The following is a 20,198-nucleotide window of genomic DNA, read 5'->3' as shown; positions in this document are numbered from 1 at the left end:
CACTCGTGTCTTGTCGTCAGCACAATGTCTGAAAAACTGCCATGCCAGGGAACTCCTTGGAGCTGGCTTTGGTGTGCTCGGTCCTTTGCTGAGTTAGGCAGTAGCAGCGTACTGTCTAGGTGACACCTGCTCCGCTTTTGCACCCTGCTCCCTCTTCTGCTGTGCTTGTGGCTCTGTGCGACCACTGGCTCTTCCTCCGAACTAGACAGGTTACTCGCATGACCTTGACTCCATGTGGGGTCGAGGATCTCATCATCTTCCACCCAGTCTTCACCCCTGCCCTCCTTGTCGGTCTGCACACTGCAGAAAGCCACAGCAGTTGGCACATGTGTTTCATCATCATTCGAGATGTGCTGCGGTGGTCCTCCCATGTACTCATCTTGAAACATAAGTGGTTGGGCATCGGTGCGCTCAATCTCTTCCACTTCTGGGGCAGGGCTATGTGGATGGCCCTGGGAAACCCTACTAGCAGAGTCATCAAAAAGCAGAAGAGACTGCTGCATGACTTGGGGCTCAGACTGCTTGACTGATTTGCAAGGGGGTGAGGTGAAAGACTGATGGACATCAGCTGTAGGTGCTAACTCTGATCTTTCAGCAGGAGTCTGTGTGGGAGACAATGTGAAGGAACTGGAGGCACTGTCAGCAACCCAATCTACTATGGCCTGTACTTGTTCTGGCCTCCCCATTCGTAGAGCCGCATTAGGTCCGAACAAATAACGCTGAAGGTTTTGTCGCCTACTCGCACCTGAGGAAGGTGTTTCCCTTGTGCGTGTAGCTGGCACAGATAAACCACATCCTCTCCCTGAAACAGGAGCTCCACCAGCAGCACCACGACCGGGGCCGCTTCCCTTATTTGAAGCTCTCTTCATTCTCCGCACATTTAGGATATTGCCCAAAATGTGTGTTTTTTTTATAACAAAATATAACAGCAGTATCTAACGCATGTATGTCACACTGACAGATGCAGCAAAGGCCGCAAATTTAGTATTTTGCCCAAAAAGGGTGTTTTTTTAATAACCGAATATTATGTCAGTATTTAAATCTTGTATTTCACACTGACAAATGCTGAAAAGGCCCTTGATGTAGGGTATTGCCAAGAATGGGTGTTTTTTTAGACCCAGGATATTATTGCAGTATTTCAAGCTTGTATTTTACACTAACAAATGCAGCATAGGCCCCAGATGTAGGATATTGCCAAAAATTTGTGTTTTTTTAAACCCAGAAAATTATTGCAGTATTTCAAGCTTGTATTTCACACTGACAGATGCAGCCAACGCCGCAAATTTAGTATTTTGCCCAAAATTGGTGGTTTTTTTAATAACAGAATATAACAACAGTATCTAACGCTTGTATTTCACACTAACAGATGCAGCAAAGGCCTCAAATTTAGTATTTTGTCCGAAATGGGTGTTTTTTTTAAACCAAGAATATTATTGCAGTATTTCAAGCTTGTATTTAACACTAACAAATGCAGCATAGGCACCAGATGTAGGGTCTTGCCAAAAATGGGTGATTTTTTAAACCCAGAAAATTATTGCAGTATTTCAAGCTTGTATTTCACACTGACAAATTCTGCAAAGGCCCCAGATGTAGGGTCTTGCCAAAAATGGGTGATTTTTTTAAACCCAGAATATAATTGCAGTATTTCGAGCTTGTATTTGACTGTCACAAATGCACATATGCTGTGCTGGTGCACTGAACTTGCATACAATGGCCGCCGACGCCCACCTAACTAACAGACGGATAAAAGCGCCATTAACTTAAAAATATATATATCAAGAAAAACAAACATTCACTCCAATTTTTTTTTAGTTTTTATCAAATTATTGTATATAGGTTGGTAATGTGATAAAAAAATTAATCAAAATGTCGGAAATGTCCCTTTAACTGACACGGATGATTAGGGTGGAATCCAGCTTCACTTATTTAAGAAAACAGAAACAATTAAGGTGAATAATTCAGAGGAGTCAATTATTTTTATAGATTGACTGTTATTCTATGACTATATCTAGTTTAAAAAGTTTGTCATAGAGATGAGCAAATCTGTTCTTAGACATCGGGTTCTTCAGAGGAGCAACTATGCATGTGCCACTACACTTCGGGGTATGTTTCAGGTCTCTCCCTTATCTGCTCATAGATTGCAAGTAGGGATGAGCGAACTCGAACTGTATAGTTCGGGTTCGTACCGAATTTTGGGGTGTCCGTGACACGGACCCGAACCCGGACATTTTCGTAAAAGTCCGGGTTCGGGTTCGGTGTTCGTCGCTTTCTTCGCGCTTTTGTGACGCTTTCATGGCGCTTTTTGAAAGGCTGCAAAGCAGCCAATCAACAAGCGTCATACTACTTGCCCCAAGAGGCCATCACAGCCATGCCTACTATTGGCATGGCTGTGATTGGCCAGAGCACCATGTGACCCAGCCTCTATTTAAGCTGGAGTCACATAGCGCCGCCCGTCACTCTGCTCTGATTAGCGTAGGGAGAGGTTGCGGCTGCGACAGTAGGGCGAGATTAGGCAGATTAACTCCTCCAAAGGACTTGATTAACTGATCGATCTGCAGCTGTGGATCATTGAGCTGCTGATCCTCAATTGCTCACTGTTTTTAGGCTGCACAGACCGTTTGTCAGTCACATTTTTCTGGGGTGATCGGCGGCCATTTTGTGTCTTGTGGTGCGCCAGCACAAGCTGCGACCAAGTGCATTTAACCCTCAATGGTGTGGTTGTTTTTTGGCTAAAGCCTACATCAGGGTGAAGCTGTCACACCAAGTGCATTTAACCAGCAATAGTCTGTTCATTTTTTGGCCATATACAAAATCAGGGGCAAGCTGCGCCTGTCACCAAGTGCATTTAACCCTCAATGGTGTGGTTGTTTTTTGGCTAAAGCCTACATCAGGGTGAAGCTGTCACACCAAGTGCATTTAACCAGCAATAGTCTGTTCATTTTTTGGCCATATACTAAATCAGGGGCAAGCTGCGCCTGTCACCAAGTGCATTTAACCCTCAATGGTGTGGTTGTTTTTTGGCTAAAGCCTACATCAGGGTGAAGCTGTCACACCAAGTGCATTTAACCAGCAATAGTCTGTTTATTTTTTGGCCATATCCCAGTCTAATTCTGTCACTAAATCCATACCGGTCACCCAGCGCCTAAATACTAGGCCTCAAATTTATATCCAGCTAAATCTGTCCCTAGTGCTGTAGCTGGGCGAGTTATTTAGTGTCCGTTCAAGCACATTTCTTGTTCTGGGTTGAAATACAATTCCCAATTTAGCAATTTCATAATTTAGTGGTTTCTGCTATATCAGAGCTATTTGAAATCTATCCCTAAAAGGGTATATAATATTCAAGGTGCACATTGGGTCATTCAGAATAACTTCACACACACCCGCTACTGTGTATTTCCAAGTCTAATTCTGGCACTAAACCCATACCTGTCACCCAGCGCCTAAATACTAGGCCTCAAATTTATATCCCGCTAAATCTGTCCTTAGTGCTGTAGCTGGGCGAGTTATTTAGTGTCCGTTCAAGCACATTTCTTGTTCTGGGTTGAAATACAATTCCCAATTTAGCAATTTCATAATTTAGTGGTTTCTGCTATATCAGAGCTATTTGAAATCTATCCCTAAAAGGGTATATAATATTCAAGGTGCACATTGGGTCATTCAGAATAACTTCACACACACCCGCTACTGTGTATTTCCAAGTCTAATTCTGGCACTAAACCCATACCTGTCACCCAGCGCCTAAATACTAGGTCTCAAATTTATATCCCGCTAAATCTGTCCTTAGTGCTGTAGCTGGGCGAGTTATTTAGTGTCCGTTCAAGCACATTTCTTGTTCTGGGTTGAAATACAATTCCCAATTTAGCAATTTCATAATTTAGTGGTTTCTGCTATATCAGAGCTATTTGAAATCTATCCCTAAAAGGGTATATAATATTCAAGGTGCACATTGGGTCATTCAGAATAACTTCACACACACCCGCTACTGTGTATTTCTAAGTCTAATTCTGTCACTAAACCCATACCTGTCACCCAGCGCCTAAATACTAGGCCTCAAATTTATATCCTGCTAAATCTCTCGTTAACGCTGTCCTGTTGTGGCTGGGAAAGTTATTTAGTGTCCGTCAAAGCACATTTTTTGTTCTGGGTTTAAATACAATTCCCAATTTAACAATTTCATAATTTAGTGGTTTCTGCTATATCAGAGCTATTTGAAATCTATCCCTAAAAGGGTATATAATATTCAAGGTGCACATTGGGTCATTCAGAATAACTTCACACACACCCGCTACTGTGTATTTCCAAGTCTAATTCTGTCACTAAACCCATACCTGTCACCCAGCGCCTAAATACTAGGCCTCAAATTTATATCCTGCTAAATCTCTCGTTAACGCTGTCCTGTTGTGGCTGGGAAAGTTATTTAGTGTCCGTCAAAGCACATTTTTTGTTCTGGGTTGAAATACAATTCCCAATTTAGCAATTTCATAATTTAGTGGTTTCTGCTATATCAGAGCTATTTGAAATCTATCCCTAAAAGGGTATATAATATTCAAGGTGCACATAGGGTCATTCAGAATAACTTCACACACACGCTTCTGTGCATTTCCAAGTCTAATTCTGTCACTAAATCCATACCGGTCACCCAGCGCCTAAATACTAGGCCTCAAATTTATATCCAGCTAAATCTGTCCCTAGTGCTGTAGCTGGGCGAGTTATTTAGTGTCCGTTCAAGCACATTTCTTGTTCTGGGTTGAAATACAATTCCCAATTTAGCAATTTCATAATTTAGTGGTTTCTGCTATATCAGAGCTATTTGAAATCTATCCCTAAAAGGGTATATAATATTCAAGGTGCACATAGGGTCATTCAGAATAACTTCACACACACGCTTCTGTGCATTTCCAAGTCTAATTCTGTCACTAAATCCATACCGGTCACCCAGCGCCTAAATACTAGGCCTCAAATTTATATCCAGCTAAATCTGTCCCTAGTGCTGTAGCTGGGCGAGTTATTTAGTGTCCGTTCAAGCACATTTCTTGTTCTGGGTTGAAATACAATTCCCAATTTAGCAATTTCATAATTTAGTGGTTTCTGCTATATCAGAGCTATTTGAAATCTATCCCTAAAAGGGTATATAATATTCAAGGTGCACATAGGGTCATTCAGAATAACTTCACACACCCGCTACTGTGCATTTCCAAATCTAATTCTGTCACTAAACCCATACCTGTCACCCAGCGCCTAAATACTAGGCCTCAAATTTATATCCCGCTAAATCTCTCGTTACCGCTGTCCTGTTGTGGCTGGGAAAGTTATTTAGTGTCCGTCAAAGCACATTTTTTGTTCTGGGTTGAAATACAATTCCCAATTTAGCAATTTCATAATTTAGTCGTTTCTGCTATATCAGAGCTATTTGAAATCTATCCCTAAAAGGGTAGATCATATTGAAGGTGCACATAGGGTCATTCAGAATAACTTCACACACACGCTTCTGTGCATTTCCAAGTCTAATTCTGTCACTAAATCCATACCGGTCACCCAGCGCCTAAATACTAGGCCTCAAATTTATATCCCGCTGAATTTGAATACAATACATTGGGCCAAATAATATATTTGTTGTTGTGGTGAACCATAACAATGAGAAAAACATCTAGTAAGGGACGCGGACGTGGACATGGTCGTGGTGGTGTTAGTGGACCCTCTGGTGCTGGGAGAGGACGTGGCCGTTCTGCCACATCCACACGTCCTAGTGTACCAACTACCTCAGGTCCCAGTAGCCGCCAGAATTTACAGCGATATATGGTGGGGCCCAATGCCGTTCTAAGGATGGTAAGGCCTGAGCAGGTACAGGCATTAGTCAATTGGGTGGCCGACAGTGGATCCAGCACGTTCACATTATCTCCCACCCAGTCTTCTGCAGAAAGCGCACAGATGGCGCCTGAAAACCAACCCCATCAGTCTGTCACATCACCCCCATGCATACCAGGGAAACTGTCTCAGCCTCAAGTTATGCAGCAGTCTCTTATGCTGTTTGAAGACTCCGCTGGCAGGGTTTCCCAAGGGCATCCACCTAGCCCTTCCCCAGCGGTGAAAGACATAGAATGCACTGACGCACAACCACTTATGTTTCCTGATGATGAGGACATGGGAATACCACCTCAGCATGTCTCTGATGATGACGAAACACAGGTGCCAACTGCTGCGTCTTTCTGCAGTGTGCAGACTGAACAGGAGGTCAGGGATCAAGACTGGGTGGAAGACGATGCAGGGGACGATGAGGTCCTAGACCCCACATGGAATGAAGGTCGTGCCACTGACTTTCACAGTTCGGAGGAAGAGGCAGTGGTGAGACCGAGCCAACAGCGTAGCAAAAGAGGGAGCAGTGGGCAAAAGCAGAACACCCGCCGCCAAGAGACTCCGCCTGCTACTGACTGCCGCCATCTGGGACCGAGCACCCCAAAGGCAGCTTCAAGGAGTTCCCTGGCATGGCACTTCTTCAAACAATGTGCTGACGACAAGACCCGAGTGGTTTGCACGCTGTGCCATCAGAGCCTGAAGCGAGGCATTAACGTTCTGAACCTGAGCACAACCTGCATGACCAGGCACCTGCATGCAAAGCATGAACTGCAGTGGAGTAAACACCTTAAAACCAAGGAAGTCACTCAGGCTCCCCCTGCTACCTCTTCTGCTGCTGCCGCCTCGGCCTATTCTGCTGCTGCCACCTCGGCCTCTTCCTCCGCCTCTGGAGGAACGTTGGCACCTGCCGCCCAGCAAACAGGGGATGTACCACCAACACCACCACCACCACCTCCGTCACCAAGCGTCTCAACCATGTCACACGCCAGCGTTCAGCTCTCCATCTCACAAACATTTGATAGAAAGCGTAAATTCCCACCTAGCCACCCTCGATCCCTGGCCCTGAATGCCAGCATTTCTAAACTACTGGCCTATGAAATGCTGTCATTTAGGCTGGTGGACACAGACAGCTTCAAACAGCTCATGTCGCTTGCTGTCCCACAGTATGTTGTTCCCAGCCGGCACTACTTCTCCAAGAGAGCCGTGCCTTCCCTGCACAACCAAGTATCCGATAAAATCAAGTGTGCACTGCGCAACGCCATCTGTGGCAAGTTCCACCTAACCACAGATACGTGGACCAGTAAGCACGGCCAGGGACGCTATATCTCCCTAACTGCACACTGGGTAAATGTAGTGGCAGCTGGGCCCCAGGCGGAGAGCTGTTTGGCGCACGTCCTTCCGCCGCCAAGGATCGCAGGGCAACATTCTTTGCCTCCTGTTGCCACCTCCTCCTTCTCGGCTTCCTCCTCCTCTTCTTCCACCTGCTCATCCAGTCAGCCACACACCTTCACCACCAACTTCAGCACAGCCCGGGGTAAACGTCAGCAGGCCATTCTGAAACTCATATGTTTGGGGGACAGGCCCCACACCGCACAGGAGTTGTGGCGGGGTATAGAACAACAGACCGACGAAGTGGTTGCTGCCGGTGAGCCTCAAGCCCGGCCTGGTGGTGTGTGATAATGGGCGAAATCTCGTTGCAGCTCTGGGACTAGCCAATTTGACGCACATCCCTTGCTTGGCGCATGTGCTGAATTTGGTGGTGCAGAAGTTCATTCACAACTACCCCGACATGTCAGAGCTGCTGCATAAAGTGCGGGCCGTCTGTTCGCGCTTCCGGCGTTCACATCCTGCTGCTGCTCGCCTGTCTGCGCTACAGTGTAACTTCGGCCTTCCCGCTCACCGCCTCATATGCGACGTGCCCACCAGGTGGAACTCCACCTTGCACATGCTGGACAGACTGTGCGAGCAGCAGCAGGCCATAGTGGAGTTTCAGCTGCAGCACGCACGGGTCAGTCGCACTACAGAACAGCACCACTTCACCACCAATGACTGGGCCTCCATGCGAGACCTGTGTGCCCTGTTGCGCTGTTTCGAGTACTCCACCAACATGGCCAGTGGCGATGACACCGTTATCAGCGTTACAATACCACTTCTATGTCTCCTTGAGAAAACACTTAGGGCGATGATGGAAGAGGAGGTGGCCCAGGAGGAGGAGGAGGAGGAGGAGGAAGAGGGGTCATTTTTAGCACTTTCAGGCCAGTCTCTTCGAAGTGACTCAGAGGGAGGTTTTTGGCAACAGCAGAGGCCAGGTACAAATGTGGCCAGCCAGGGCCCACTACTGGAGGACGAGGAGGACGAGGATGAGGAGGAGGTGGAGGAGGATGAGGATGAAGCATGGTCACAGCGGGGTGGCACCCAACGCAGCTCGGGTCCATCACTGGTGCGTGGCTGGGGGGAAAGGCAGGACGATGACGATACGCCTCCCACAGAGGACAGCTTGTCCTTATCCCTGGGCAGCCTGGCACACATGAGCGACTACATGCTGCAGTGCCTGCGCAACGACAGCAGAGTTGCCCACATTTTAACCTGTGCGGACTACTGGGTTGCCACCCTGCTGGATCCACGCTACAAAGACAATGTGCCCACCTTACTTCCTGCACTGGAGCGTGATAGGAAGATGCGCGAGTACAAGCGCACGTTGGTAGACGCGCTACTGAGAGCATTCCCAAATGTCACAGGGGAACAAGTGGAAGCCCAAGGCCAAGGCAGAGGAGGAGCAAGAGGTCGCCAAGGCAGCTGTGTCACGGCCAGCTCCTCTGAGGGCAGGGTTAGCATGGCAGAGATGTGGAAAACTTTTGTCAACACGCCACAGCTAACTGCACCACCACCTGATACGCAACGTGTTAGCAGGAGGCAACATTTCACTAACATGGTGGAAGAGTACGTGTGCACACCCCTCCACGTACTGACTGATGGTTCGGCCCCATTCAACTTCTGGGTCTCTAAATTGTCCACGTGGCCAGAGCTAGCCTTTTATGCCTTGGAGGTGCTGGCCTGCCCGGCAGCCAGCGTTTTGTCTGAACGTGTATTCAGCACGGCAGGGGGCGTCATTACAGACAAACGCAGCCGCCTGTCTACAGCCAATGTGGACAAGCTGACGTTCATAAAAATGAACCAGGCATGGATCCCACAGGACCTGTCCGTCCCTTGTCCAGATTAGACATTAACTACCTCCCCATAACCATATATTATTGGACTCCAGGGCACTTCCTCATTCAATCCTATTTTTATTTTCATTTTACCATTATATTGCGATGCTACCCAAAGTTGAATGAACCTCTCCTCTGCCTGTGTGCTAGGCCTAAATATATGCCAATGGACTGTTGCAGTGGTGGCTGACATGAAGCCTGATTCTCTGCTATGACATGCAGACTAATTCTCTGCTGACATGAAGCCAGATTGTCTGTTACGGGACCTCCCTCCTCTGCCTGGGTGCTGGGCCTAAATTTATGACAATGGACTGTTGCAGTGGTGGCTGACGTGAAGCCTCATTCTCTGCTATGACATGCAGACTGATTCTCTGCTGACATGAAGCCAGATTGTCTGTTACGGGACCTCTCTCCTCTGCCTGTGTGCTAGGCCTAAATATATGCCAATGGACTGTTGCAGTGGTGGCTGACGTGAAGCCTGATTCTCTGCTATGACATGCAGACTGATTCTCTGCTGACATGAAGCCAGATCCTCTGTTACGGGACCTCTCTCCTCTGCCTGTGTGTGTGCTAGGCCTAAATATATGCCAATGGACTGTTGCAGTGGTGGCTGACGTGAAGCCTCATTCTCTGCTATGACATGCAGACTAATTCTCTGCTGACATGAAGCCAGATTGTCTGTTACGGGACCTCTCTCCTCTGCCTGGGTGCTGGGCCTAAATTTATGACAATGGACTGTTGCAGTGGTGGCTGACGTGAAGCCTGATTCTCTGCTATGACATGCAGACTGATTCTCTGCTGACATGAAGCCAGATCCTCTGTTACGGGACCTCTCTCCTCTGCCTGTGTGTGTGCTGGGCCTAAATATATGCCAATGGACTGTTGCAGTGGTGGCTGACGTGAAGCCTCATTCTCTGCTATGACATGCAGACTGATTCTCTGCTGACATGAAGCCAGATTCTCTGTTACGGGACCTCTCTCCTCTGCCTGTGTGTGTGCTGGGCCTAAATATATGCCAATGGACTGTTGCAGTGGTGGCTGACGTGAAGCCTCATTCTCTGCTATGACATGCAGACTAATTCTCTGCTGACATGAAGACAGATTCTCTGTTACGGGACCTCCCTCCTCTGCCTGGGTGCTGGGCCTAAATATATGCCAATGGACTGTTGCAGTGGTGGCTGACGTGAAGCCTCATTCTCTGCTATGACATGCAGACTAATTCTCTGCTGACATGAAGACAGATTCTCTGTTACGGGACCTCTCTCCTCTGCCTGGGTGCCGGGGCCTAAATATCTGAGAATGGACTGTTCCAGTGGTGGGTGACGGGAAGCCAGATTCTCTGCTATGGAACCTCTCTCCAATTGATTTTGGTTAATTTTTATTTATTTAATTTTTAATTTAATTCATTTCCCTATCCACATTTGTTTGCAGGGGATTTACCTACATGTTGCTGCCTTTTGCAGCCCTCTAGCTCTTTCCTGGGCTGTTTTACAGCCTTTTTAGTGCCGAAAAGTTCGGGTCCCCATTGACTTCAATGGGGTTCGGGTTCGGGACGAAGTTCGGATCGGGTTCGGATCCCGAACCCGAACATTTCCGGGATGTTCGGCCGAACTTCTCGAACCCGAACATCCAGGTGTTCGCTCAACTCTAATTGCAAGCTCTTGTGAGCAGTGCCCTCATTCTTCTCGTTTTAATTGTTGACTTGTTTGTTGATATGTTATTTATAACTCTGTTTGTACTTGAACCCCCTGAGTGTAAAGCGTTGTGGAATATGTTGTTGCTATATAAATAAAGATTATTATTATTATAGTTTTGTCGGAATAGCCAGATACCGCCTAGAGCTAGAGCATTGCCAGGACCCATTGACTATAATGGGACTCGAAGTGGATCCGGCAGTGGTATTTGTCCTGCTGAATCCTGGTGCTAATACCAGGAAACAGGCCGGATCCAAACGCAGTCAAATTACTGTCAATGGGGCCTGGCGGTGCTCTGGCCTTTTCCAGCTATGGTGGATACGATGTCTTCCGACTGGTTGTTCCTCTGCCAGATCAGCCTGCCTGAAGAATTTACCGCTATTGTGAAACCAGCCTTAGATATGGACATTTGTAATGGAAGTGGCCAAAATTTAAGTCAAACTACTGATGTTCCATTTGTTGCTGGATGATTTCATATTTGTAGCCAGCTTTATTCATTTTCATGAAATTCAGTGCAATTGTCACATGACATGGCTATTGCAGTGTGAATAAGAATAGATAACTCTCATATGGTCTATATATTGCATTTCAAGAAAACTAATTATATCTATATGGTGCTAAAACAGTTTAGAAATTGAAATCTTTTTGCACAAAGAATGGCACTGTGATACTGTGCTGCATGTATAGGATCAGTTTACTGGATAACTGTGCTCATTTTTGCTAATTATAGTAATGGACATAGACATTTGGTAATTATGTAAGCTCTAAAAATGTAGGTCAGCAAGAGGAATCATGAAATTGCAGAAAGACACAGTAGGGTCTAAAGTTAACGGATTTACTTGATATAAAATGTGGAATTACTGTATATTCAGGTTGCTGATACAGTATTGAATTGAGAATGATAACTAAAATGCTTTCTCAATCAAAGGACTCTTACTTTGATTTAGTGTTTCAGATCTTGGTGATTTATATGCTTTTATCTTCTCTGCAAGCCTTACGAAAGGTAGCTGATAGTATCACATTTAGATCATGTAAATGTGCAACCTGTAAAAAATGAGTTATCAGCCCTTCTCTGCTTTTATGCTTTCTTTTTTTTTTTTTTTTAAATAAATTTTATTTTCCAAAAAATAATGTATAACAATCTTCTATTTCAATATCACAAAGCAATAAAATGAGAGTGCATTAATAATTTCATCTAAACCTGTACTAAGTTTCCATTTTATTTATAAGCCACCCCATCCCTCCCTCCCTCCTTTTTCTTTCCGCGGGGCTGCCGTGTCTGCATCTTTAACATTGTTATTGTTTCCAGTTGCCAGTTACCCCCCTTCTCCTCCACAAAGCCGCCGTGTCTACATCGACTGTCGTTATTTCCAGTTACCCCAGATCCGCAGCCAGGCTGCCTTTTTCCGTGCTGTTTGGGCTAGAGTGTGTTCATACTGCCTAACTCTGTTCATCCACTCCAACCACTCCTGAAAACTGATCATGTAAATGTGCAACCTGTAAAAAATGAGTTACCAGCCCTTCTCTGCTTTTATGCTTTCTTTTAATATGAGACACAACGGAGGTCCTCATTCAACTAATGACTTTGTCAGGCAGTATTACAATACAGCGCCACACAGTAATGTCACTTCTCAGACTTCTCAGTGATTCTGACCAAAGATTTCAGATTAAATATGTAAATGAAACTATGTGTACCAGAAAATTCTAAAAATACTAGCCTAATCATTTCTAGTAAATTATTCTGTCAACTGGCTTTCGTACAAAAATAACAGCTGGAAAGCAACCTTTGTGGGGCAATGTGATTAAGGAAAAATGCTCATGCTGCTTTTGAATTGTTCATAATTCCATAATAGCCAGTGTCAAAACATATGCATGTTACTTATTTTAAGGTTGAAGCTGGATCGAGCGGAAAAGCTAATTAACCGGCTTGGTGGAGAAAAGCAACGCTGGAGGGGTATAGCTATACAACTGGAAGATACATACCAGAACATAGTGGGAGATATGTTGCTAAGCGCTGGCATTGTGGCCTATTTGGGCCCATTCACTGCAGATTTCCGACAAGTATGTAGTACTGCTTAAAAAATAAGACATGCTTTTGTGTACATGTCCATTGACTGAAGACTGCATAATATACTTTGTACCGTGCTTTTCATAATCTGTGTAGCTAATTGTCAGTTGCCAATCATCGATTTTCAATTGATTATGCAAGAGTTGTGTTATTATAGAGAAGCATACAAAGACACCATCTATATGCATCTATATAGCAATTAAAACTTCCCTGTATTTGCTATATCATCAGCCTCCTATCTTACTTAAAGAGGTTGTGCAAGAATGGGGGCGGTGTTTGGCAACCTCCCCCCACACTTGGCCGACCTGTAAAGGGAAGCTTACTTACCTTGTTCCTGGCGCTTGCTCCCTGCTCCTTCTCTTCACAGTCTGTGATGCTCCACAGGGCTCCCTCGCTTAAAATATCTGGTTTGATGTGGCTAAAGGCAATTTATTTCTGTGGCAGTGACCGGATCCTTTTGTGTCATGTGACCATTTGTATATATCTTTAATATACAATGCATTTGGAAAGCCTTCAGACCCTTTCACTGTTTTCAGATTTTATTATGTTGCAGCCTTTTGCTAAAATACCACTTAAAAAAAATGTATACAGAATTTTGTAAATGTTTGCAAGTTTATTAAAAAGGAAAAACTAAAATTTTGCATGGACATGTATATACAGACCTTTTGCTATGACACTTAAAATATAGCTCTGGGGACCTGCCATTTCTCTTGATCATCTTTGAGATGTTTCTACACATTGACTGGAGTCCTATTGTGGTAAATTCAGTTGACTGGATATTATTTGGAAATATACACCCTGTTTATTTGGGGCCTTACATCTGACAAGGAGAAAATAACTGCCTGTGATGCTTAGAAACAGGATTGTGTGGAGGCACAAATCTGGAAGGGGAAAAAAAATTTCCTGCTGAACTGAAAGTGGCCTCCATAATTATTAAATGGAAGAAGTTTAGAACAACCAAGACTCTATCTAGAGCTGGCCACTAGGGATGAGCGAACTCGAACTGTATAGTTCGGGTTCGTACCGAATTTTGGGGTGTCCGTGACACGGACCCGAACCCGGACATTTTCGTAAAAGTTCGGGTTCGGTGTTCGTCGCTTTCTTGGCGCTTTTGTGACGCTTTCTTGGTGCTTTTTGAAAGGCTGCAAAGCAGCCAATCAACAAGCGTCATACTACTTGCCCCAAGAGGCCGTCACAGCCATGCCTACTATTGGCATGGCTGTGATTGGCCAGAGCACCATGTGACCCAGCCTCTATTTAAGCTGGAGTCACATAGCGCCGCCCGTCACTCTGCTCTGATTAGCGTAGGGAGAGGTTGCGGCTGCGACAGTAGGGCGAGATTAGGCAGAGTCAAGCTCTGGTCAAGCTGTCACACCAAGTGCATTTAACCAGCAATAGTGTGGTTATTTTTTGGCCATATCCCAGTCTAATTCTGACACTAAATCCATACCGGTCACCCAGCGCCTAAATACTAGGCCTCAAATTTATATCCCGCTAAATCTGTCGTTACCGCTGTACTGTTGTGGCTGGGCAAGTTATTTAGTGTCCGTCAAAGCACATTTTTTGTTCAGGGTTGAAATACAATTCCCAATTTAGCAATTTCATAATTTAGTGGTTTCTGCTATATCAGAGCTATTTGAAATCTATCCCTAAAAGGGTATATAATATTCAAGGTGCACATTGGGTCATTCAGAATAACTTCACACACACGCTACTGTGCATTTCCAAGTCTAATTCTGTTAGTAAATCCATACCGGTCACCCAGCGCCTAAATACTAGGCCTCAAATTTATATCCCGCTAAATCTGTCGTTACCGCTGTACTGTTGTGGCTGAGCAAGTTATTTAGTGTCCGTTAAAGCACATTTTTTGTTCAGGGTTGAAATACAATTCCCAATTTAGCAATTCCATAATTTAGTGGTTTCTGCTATATCAGAGCTATTTGAAATCTATCCCTAAAAGGGTAAATAATATTCAAGGTGCACATAGGGTCATTCAGAATAACTTCACACACATGCTACTGTGCATTTCCAAGTCTAATTCTGTCACTAAATCCATACCGGTCACCCAGTGCCTAAATACTAGGCCTCAAATTTATATCCCGCTAAATCTGTCGTTACCGCTGTACTGTTGTGGATGGGCAAGTTATTTAGTGTCCGTCAAAGCACATTTTTTGTTCTGGGTTGAAATACAATTCCCAATTTAGCAATTTCATAATTTAGTGGTTTCTGTTATATCAGAGCTATTTGAAATCTATCCCTAAAAGGGTATATAATATTCAAGGTGCACATAGGGTCATTCAGAATAACTTCACACACACGCTACTGTGCATTTCCAAGTCTAATTCTGTTAGTAAATCCATACCGGTCACCCAGCGCCTAAATACTAGGCCTCAAATTAATATCCCGCTAAATCTGTCGTTACCGCTGTACTGTTGTGGCTGGGCAAGTTATTTAGTGTCCGCTAAAGCACATTTTTTGTTCAGGGTTGAAATACAATTCCCAATTTAGCAATTTCATAATTTAGTGGTTTCTGCTATATCAGAGCTATTTGAAATCTATCCCTAAAAGGGTATATAATATTCAAGGTGCACATAGGGTCATTCAGAATAACTTCACACACACGCTACTGTGCATTTCCAAGTCTAATTCTGTCACTAAATCCATACCGGTCACCCAGCGCCTAAATACTAGGCCTCAAATTTATATCCCGCTGAATTTGAATACAATACATTGGGCCAAATAATATTTTTGTTGTTGTGGTGAACCATAACAATGAGGAAAACATCTAGTAAGGGACGCGGACGTGGACATGGTCGTGGTGGTGTTAGTGGACCCTCTGGTGCTGGGAGAGGACATGGCCGTTCTGCCACATCCACACGTCCTAGTGTACCAACTACCTCAGGTCCCAGTAGCCGCCAGAATTTACAGCGATATATGGTGGGGCCCAATGCCGTTCTAAGGATGGTAAGGCCTGAGCAGGTACAGGCATTAGTCAATTGGGTGGCCGACAGTGGATCCAGCACGTTCACATTATCTCCCACCCAGTCTTCTGCAGAAAGCGCACAGATGGCGCCTGAAAACCAACCCCATCAGTCTGTCACATCACCCCCATGCATATCAGGGAAACTGTCTGAGCCTCAAGTTATGCAGCAGTCTCTTATGCTGTTTGAAGACTCTGCTGGCAGGGTTTCCCAAGGGCATCCACCTAGCCCTTCCCCAGCGGTGGAAGACATAGACTGCACTGACGCACAACCACTTATGTTTCCTGATGATGAGGACATGGAAATACCACCTCAGCATGTCTCTGATGATGACGAAACACAGGTGCCAACTGCTGCGTCTTTCTGCAGTGTGCAGACTGAACAGGAGGTCAGGGATCAAGACTGGGTGGAAGACGATGCAGGGGATGATGAGGTCCTAGACCCCACATGGAATGAAGGTCGTGCCAATGACTTTCACAGTTCGGAGGAAGAGGCAGTGGTGAGACCGAGCCAACAGCGTAGCAAAAGAGGGAGCAGTGGGCAAAAGCAGAACACCCGCCGCCAAGAGACTCCGCCTGCTACTGACCGCCGCCATCTGGGACCGAGCACCCCAAAGGCAGCTTCAAGGAGTTCCCTGGCATGGCACTTCTTCAAACAATGTGCTGACGACAAGACCCGAGTGGTTTGCACGCTGTGCCATCAGAGCCTGAAGCGAGGCATTAACGTTCTGAACCTGAGCACAACCTGCATGACCAGGCACCTGCATGCAAAGCATGAACTGCAGTGGAGTAAACACCTTAAAACCAAGGAAGTCACTCAGGCTCCCCCTGCTACCTCTTCTGCTGCTGCCGCCTCGGCCTCTTCTGCTGCTGCCGCCTCGGCCTCTTCCTCCGCCTCTGGAGGAACGTTGGCACCTGCCGCCCAGCAAACAGGGGATGTACCACCAACACCACCACCACCTCCGTCACCAAGCGTCTCAACCATGTCACACGGCAGCGTTCAGCTCTCCATCTCACAAACATTTGAGAGAAAGCGTAAATTCCCACCTAGCCACCCTCGATCCCTGGCCCTGAATGCCAGCATTTCTAAACTACTGGCCTATGAAATGCTGTCATTTAGGCTGGTGGACACAGACAGCTTCAAACAGCTCATGTCGCTTGCTGTCCCACAGTATGTTGTTCCCAGCCGCCACTACTTCTCCAAGAGAGCCGTGCCTTCCCTGCACAACCAAGTATCCGATAAAATCAAGTGTGCACTGCGCAACGCCATCTGTAGCAAGGTCCACCTAACCACAGATACGTGGACCAGTAAGCACGGCCAGGGACGCTATATCTCCCTAACTGCACACTGGGTAAATGTAGTGGCAGCTGGGCCCCAGGCGGAGAGCTGTTTGGCGCACGTCCTTCCGCCGCCAAGGATCGCAGGGCAACATTCTTTGCCTCCTGTTGCCACCTCCTCCTTCTCGGCTTCCTCCTCCTCTTCTTCCACCTGCTCATCCAGTCAGCCACACACCTTCACCACCAACTTCAGCACAGCCCAGGGTAAACGTCAGCAGGCCATTCTGAAACTCATATGTTTGGGGGACAGGCCCCACACCGCACAGGAGTTGTGGCGGGGTATAGAACAACAGACCGACGAGTGGTTGCTGCCAGTGAGCCTCAAGCCCGGCCTGGTGGTGTGTGATAATGGGCGAAATCTCATTGCAGCTCTGGGACTAGCCAATTTGACGCACATCCCTTGCTTGGCGCATGTGCTGAATTTGGTGGTGCAGAAGTTCATTCACAACTACCCCGATATGTCAGAGCTGCTACATAAAGTGGTGGCCGTCTGTTCGCGCTTCCGGCGTTCACATCCTGCTGCTGCTCGCCTGTCTGCGCTACAGCGTAACTTCGGCCTTCCCGCTCACCGCCTCATATGCGACGTGCCCACCAGGCGGAACTCCACCTTGCACATGCTGGACAGACTGTGCGAGCAGCAGCAGGCCATAGTGGAGTTTCAGCTGCAGCACGCACGGGTCAGTCGCACTACAGAACAGCACCACTTCACCACCAATGACTGGGCCTCCATGCGAGACCTGTGTGCCCTGTTGCGCTGTTTCGAGTACTCCACCAACATGGCCAGTGGCGATGACGCCGTTATCAGCGTTACAATACCACTTTTATGTCTCCTTGAGAAAACACTTAGGGCGATGATGGAAGAGGAGGTGGCCCAGGAGGAGGACTAGGAGGAGGAGGAAGAGGGGTCATTTTTAGCACTTTCAGGCCAGTCTCTTCGAAGTGACTCAGAGGGAGGTTTTTGGCAACAGCAGAGGCCAGGTACAAATGTGGCCAGCCAGGGCCCACTACTGGAGGACGAGGAGGACGAGGATGAGGAGGAGGTGGAGGAGGATGAGGATGAAGCATGGTCACAGCGGGGTGGCACCCAACGCAGCTCGGGTCCATCACTGGTGCGTGGCTGGGGGGAAAGGCAGGACGATGACGATACGCCTCCCACAGAGGACAGCTTGTCCTTACCCCTGGGCAGCCTGGCACACATGAGCGACTACATGCTGCAGTGCCTGCGCAACGACAGCAGAGTTGCCCACATTTTAACCTGTGCGGACTACTGGGTTGCCACCCTGCTGGATCCACGCTACAAAGACAATGTGCCCACCTTACTTCCTGCACTGGAGCGTGATAGGAAGATGCGCGAGTACAAGCGCACGTAGGTAGACACGCTACTGAGAGCATTCCCAAATGTCACAGGGGAACAAGTGGAAGCCCAAGGCCAAGGCAGAGGAGGAGCAAGAGGTCGCCAAGGCAGCTGTGTCACGGCCAGCTCCTCTGAGGGCAGGGTTAGCATGGCAGAGATGTGGAAAACTTTTGTCAACACGCCACAGCTAACTGCACCACCACCTGATACGCAACGTGTTAGCAGGAGGCAACATTTCACTAACATGGTGGAACAGTACGTGTGCACACCCCTCCACGTACTGACTGATGGTTCGGCCCCATTCAACTTCTTGTTCTCTAAATTGTCCACGTGGCCAGAGCTAGCCTTTTATGCCTTGGAGGTGCTGGCCTGCCCGGCGGCCAGCGTTTTGTCTGAGCGTGTATTCAGCACGGCAGGGAGCGTCGTTACAGACAAACGCAGCCGCCTGTCTACAGCCAATGTGGACAAGCTGACGTTCATAAAAATGAACCAGGCATGGATCCCACAGGACCTGTCCGTCCCTTGTCCAGATTAGACATTAACTACCTCCCCTTAACCATATATTATTGGACTCCAGGGCACTTCCTCATTCAATCCTATTTTTATTTTCATTTTACCATTATATTGCGAGGCTACCCAAAGTTGAATGAACCTCTCCTCTGTCTGGGTGCCAGGGCCTAAATATATGCCAATGGACTGTTCCAATGTTGGGTGACGTGAAGCCTGATTCTCTGCTATGACATGCAGACTGATTCTCTGCTGACATGAAGCCAGATCCTCTGTTACGGGACCTCTCTCCTCTGCCTGGGTGCTGGGCCTAAATATATGCCAATGGACTGTTGCAGTGGTGGCTGACGTGAAGCCTCATTCTCTGCTATGACATGCAGACTAATTCTCTGCTGACATGAAGCCAGATTGTCTGTTACGGGACCTCTCTCCTCTGCCTGGGTGCTGGGCCTAAATTTATGAAAATGTTCTCTTACAGTGGTGAGTGACGTGAAGCCTGATTCTCTGCTATGACATGAAGACTGATTCTCTGCTATGACATGAAGACTGATTCTCTGATGACATGAAGCCAGATTGTCTGTTACGGGACCTCTCTCCTCTGCCTGGGTGCTGGGCCTAAATTTATGAAAATGGACTCTTACAGTGGTGGGTGACGTGAAGCCTGATTCTCTGTTATGACATGAAGACTGATTCTCTGCTGACATGAAGCCAGATTGTCTGTTACGGGACCTCTCTCCTCTGCCTGGGTGCTGGGCCTAAATTTATGAAAATGGACTCTTACAGTGGTGGGTGACGTGAAGCCTGATTCTCTGCTATGACATGAAGACTGATTCTCTGCTGAAATGAAGCCAGATTGTCTGTTACGGGACCTCTCTCCTCTGCCTGGGTGCTGGGCCTAAATTTATGAAAATGGACTCTTACAGTGGTGGTTGACGTGAAGCCTGATTCTCTGCTATGACATGAAGACTGATTCTCTGCTGACATGAAGCCAGATTGTCTGTTACGGGACCTCTCTCCTCTGCCTGGGTGCTGGGCCTAAATTTATGACAATGGACTGTTGCAGTGGTGGGTGATGTGAAGCCTGATTCTCTGCTATGATATGAAGACTGATTCTCTGCTGACATGAAGCCAGATCCTCTGTTACGGGACCTCTCTCCTCTGCCTGGGTGCTGGGCCTAAATATCTGACAATGGAC

The 20,198-nt window shown here is 46.8% G+C and overlaps 1 pseudogene; it reads left to right on the top strand.

Annotated features, from left to right (window-relative positions):
• The window catches only part of LOC122925882, a 2,558,103-nt pseudogene that overhangs the window by 2,224,557 nt on the left and 313,348 nt on the right, over nucleotides 1-20,198 (top strand).

This window comes from Bufo gargarizans, chromosome 2 (assembly GCF_014858855.1).
Source record: "Bufo gargarizans isolate SCDJY-AF-19 chromosome 2, ASM1485885v1, whole genome shotgun sequence".
NCBI lineage: Eukaryota > Metazoa > Chordata > Amphibia > Anura > Bufonidae > Bufo > Bufo gargarizans.
The sequence above is the reverse complement of the archived record's forward strand: the minus strand, read 5'-3'. Positions and strand labels throughout refer to the sequence as shown.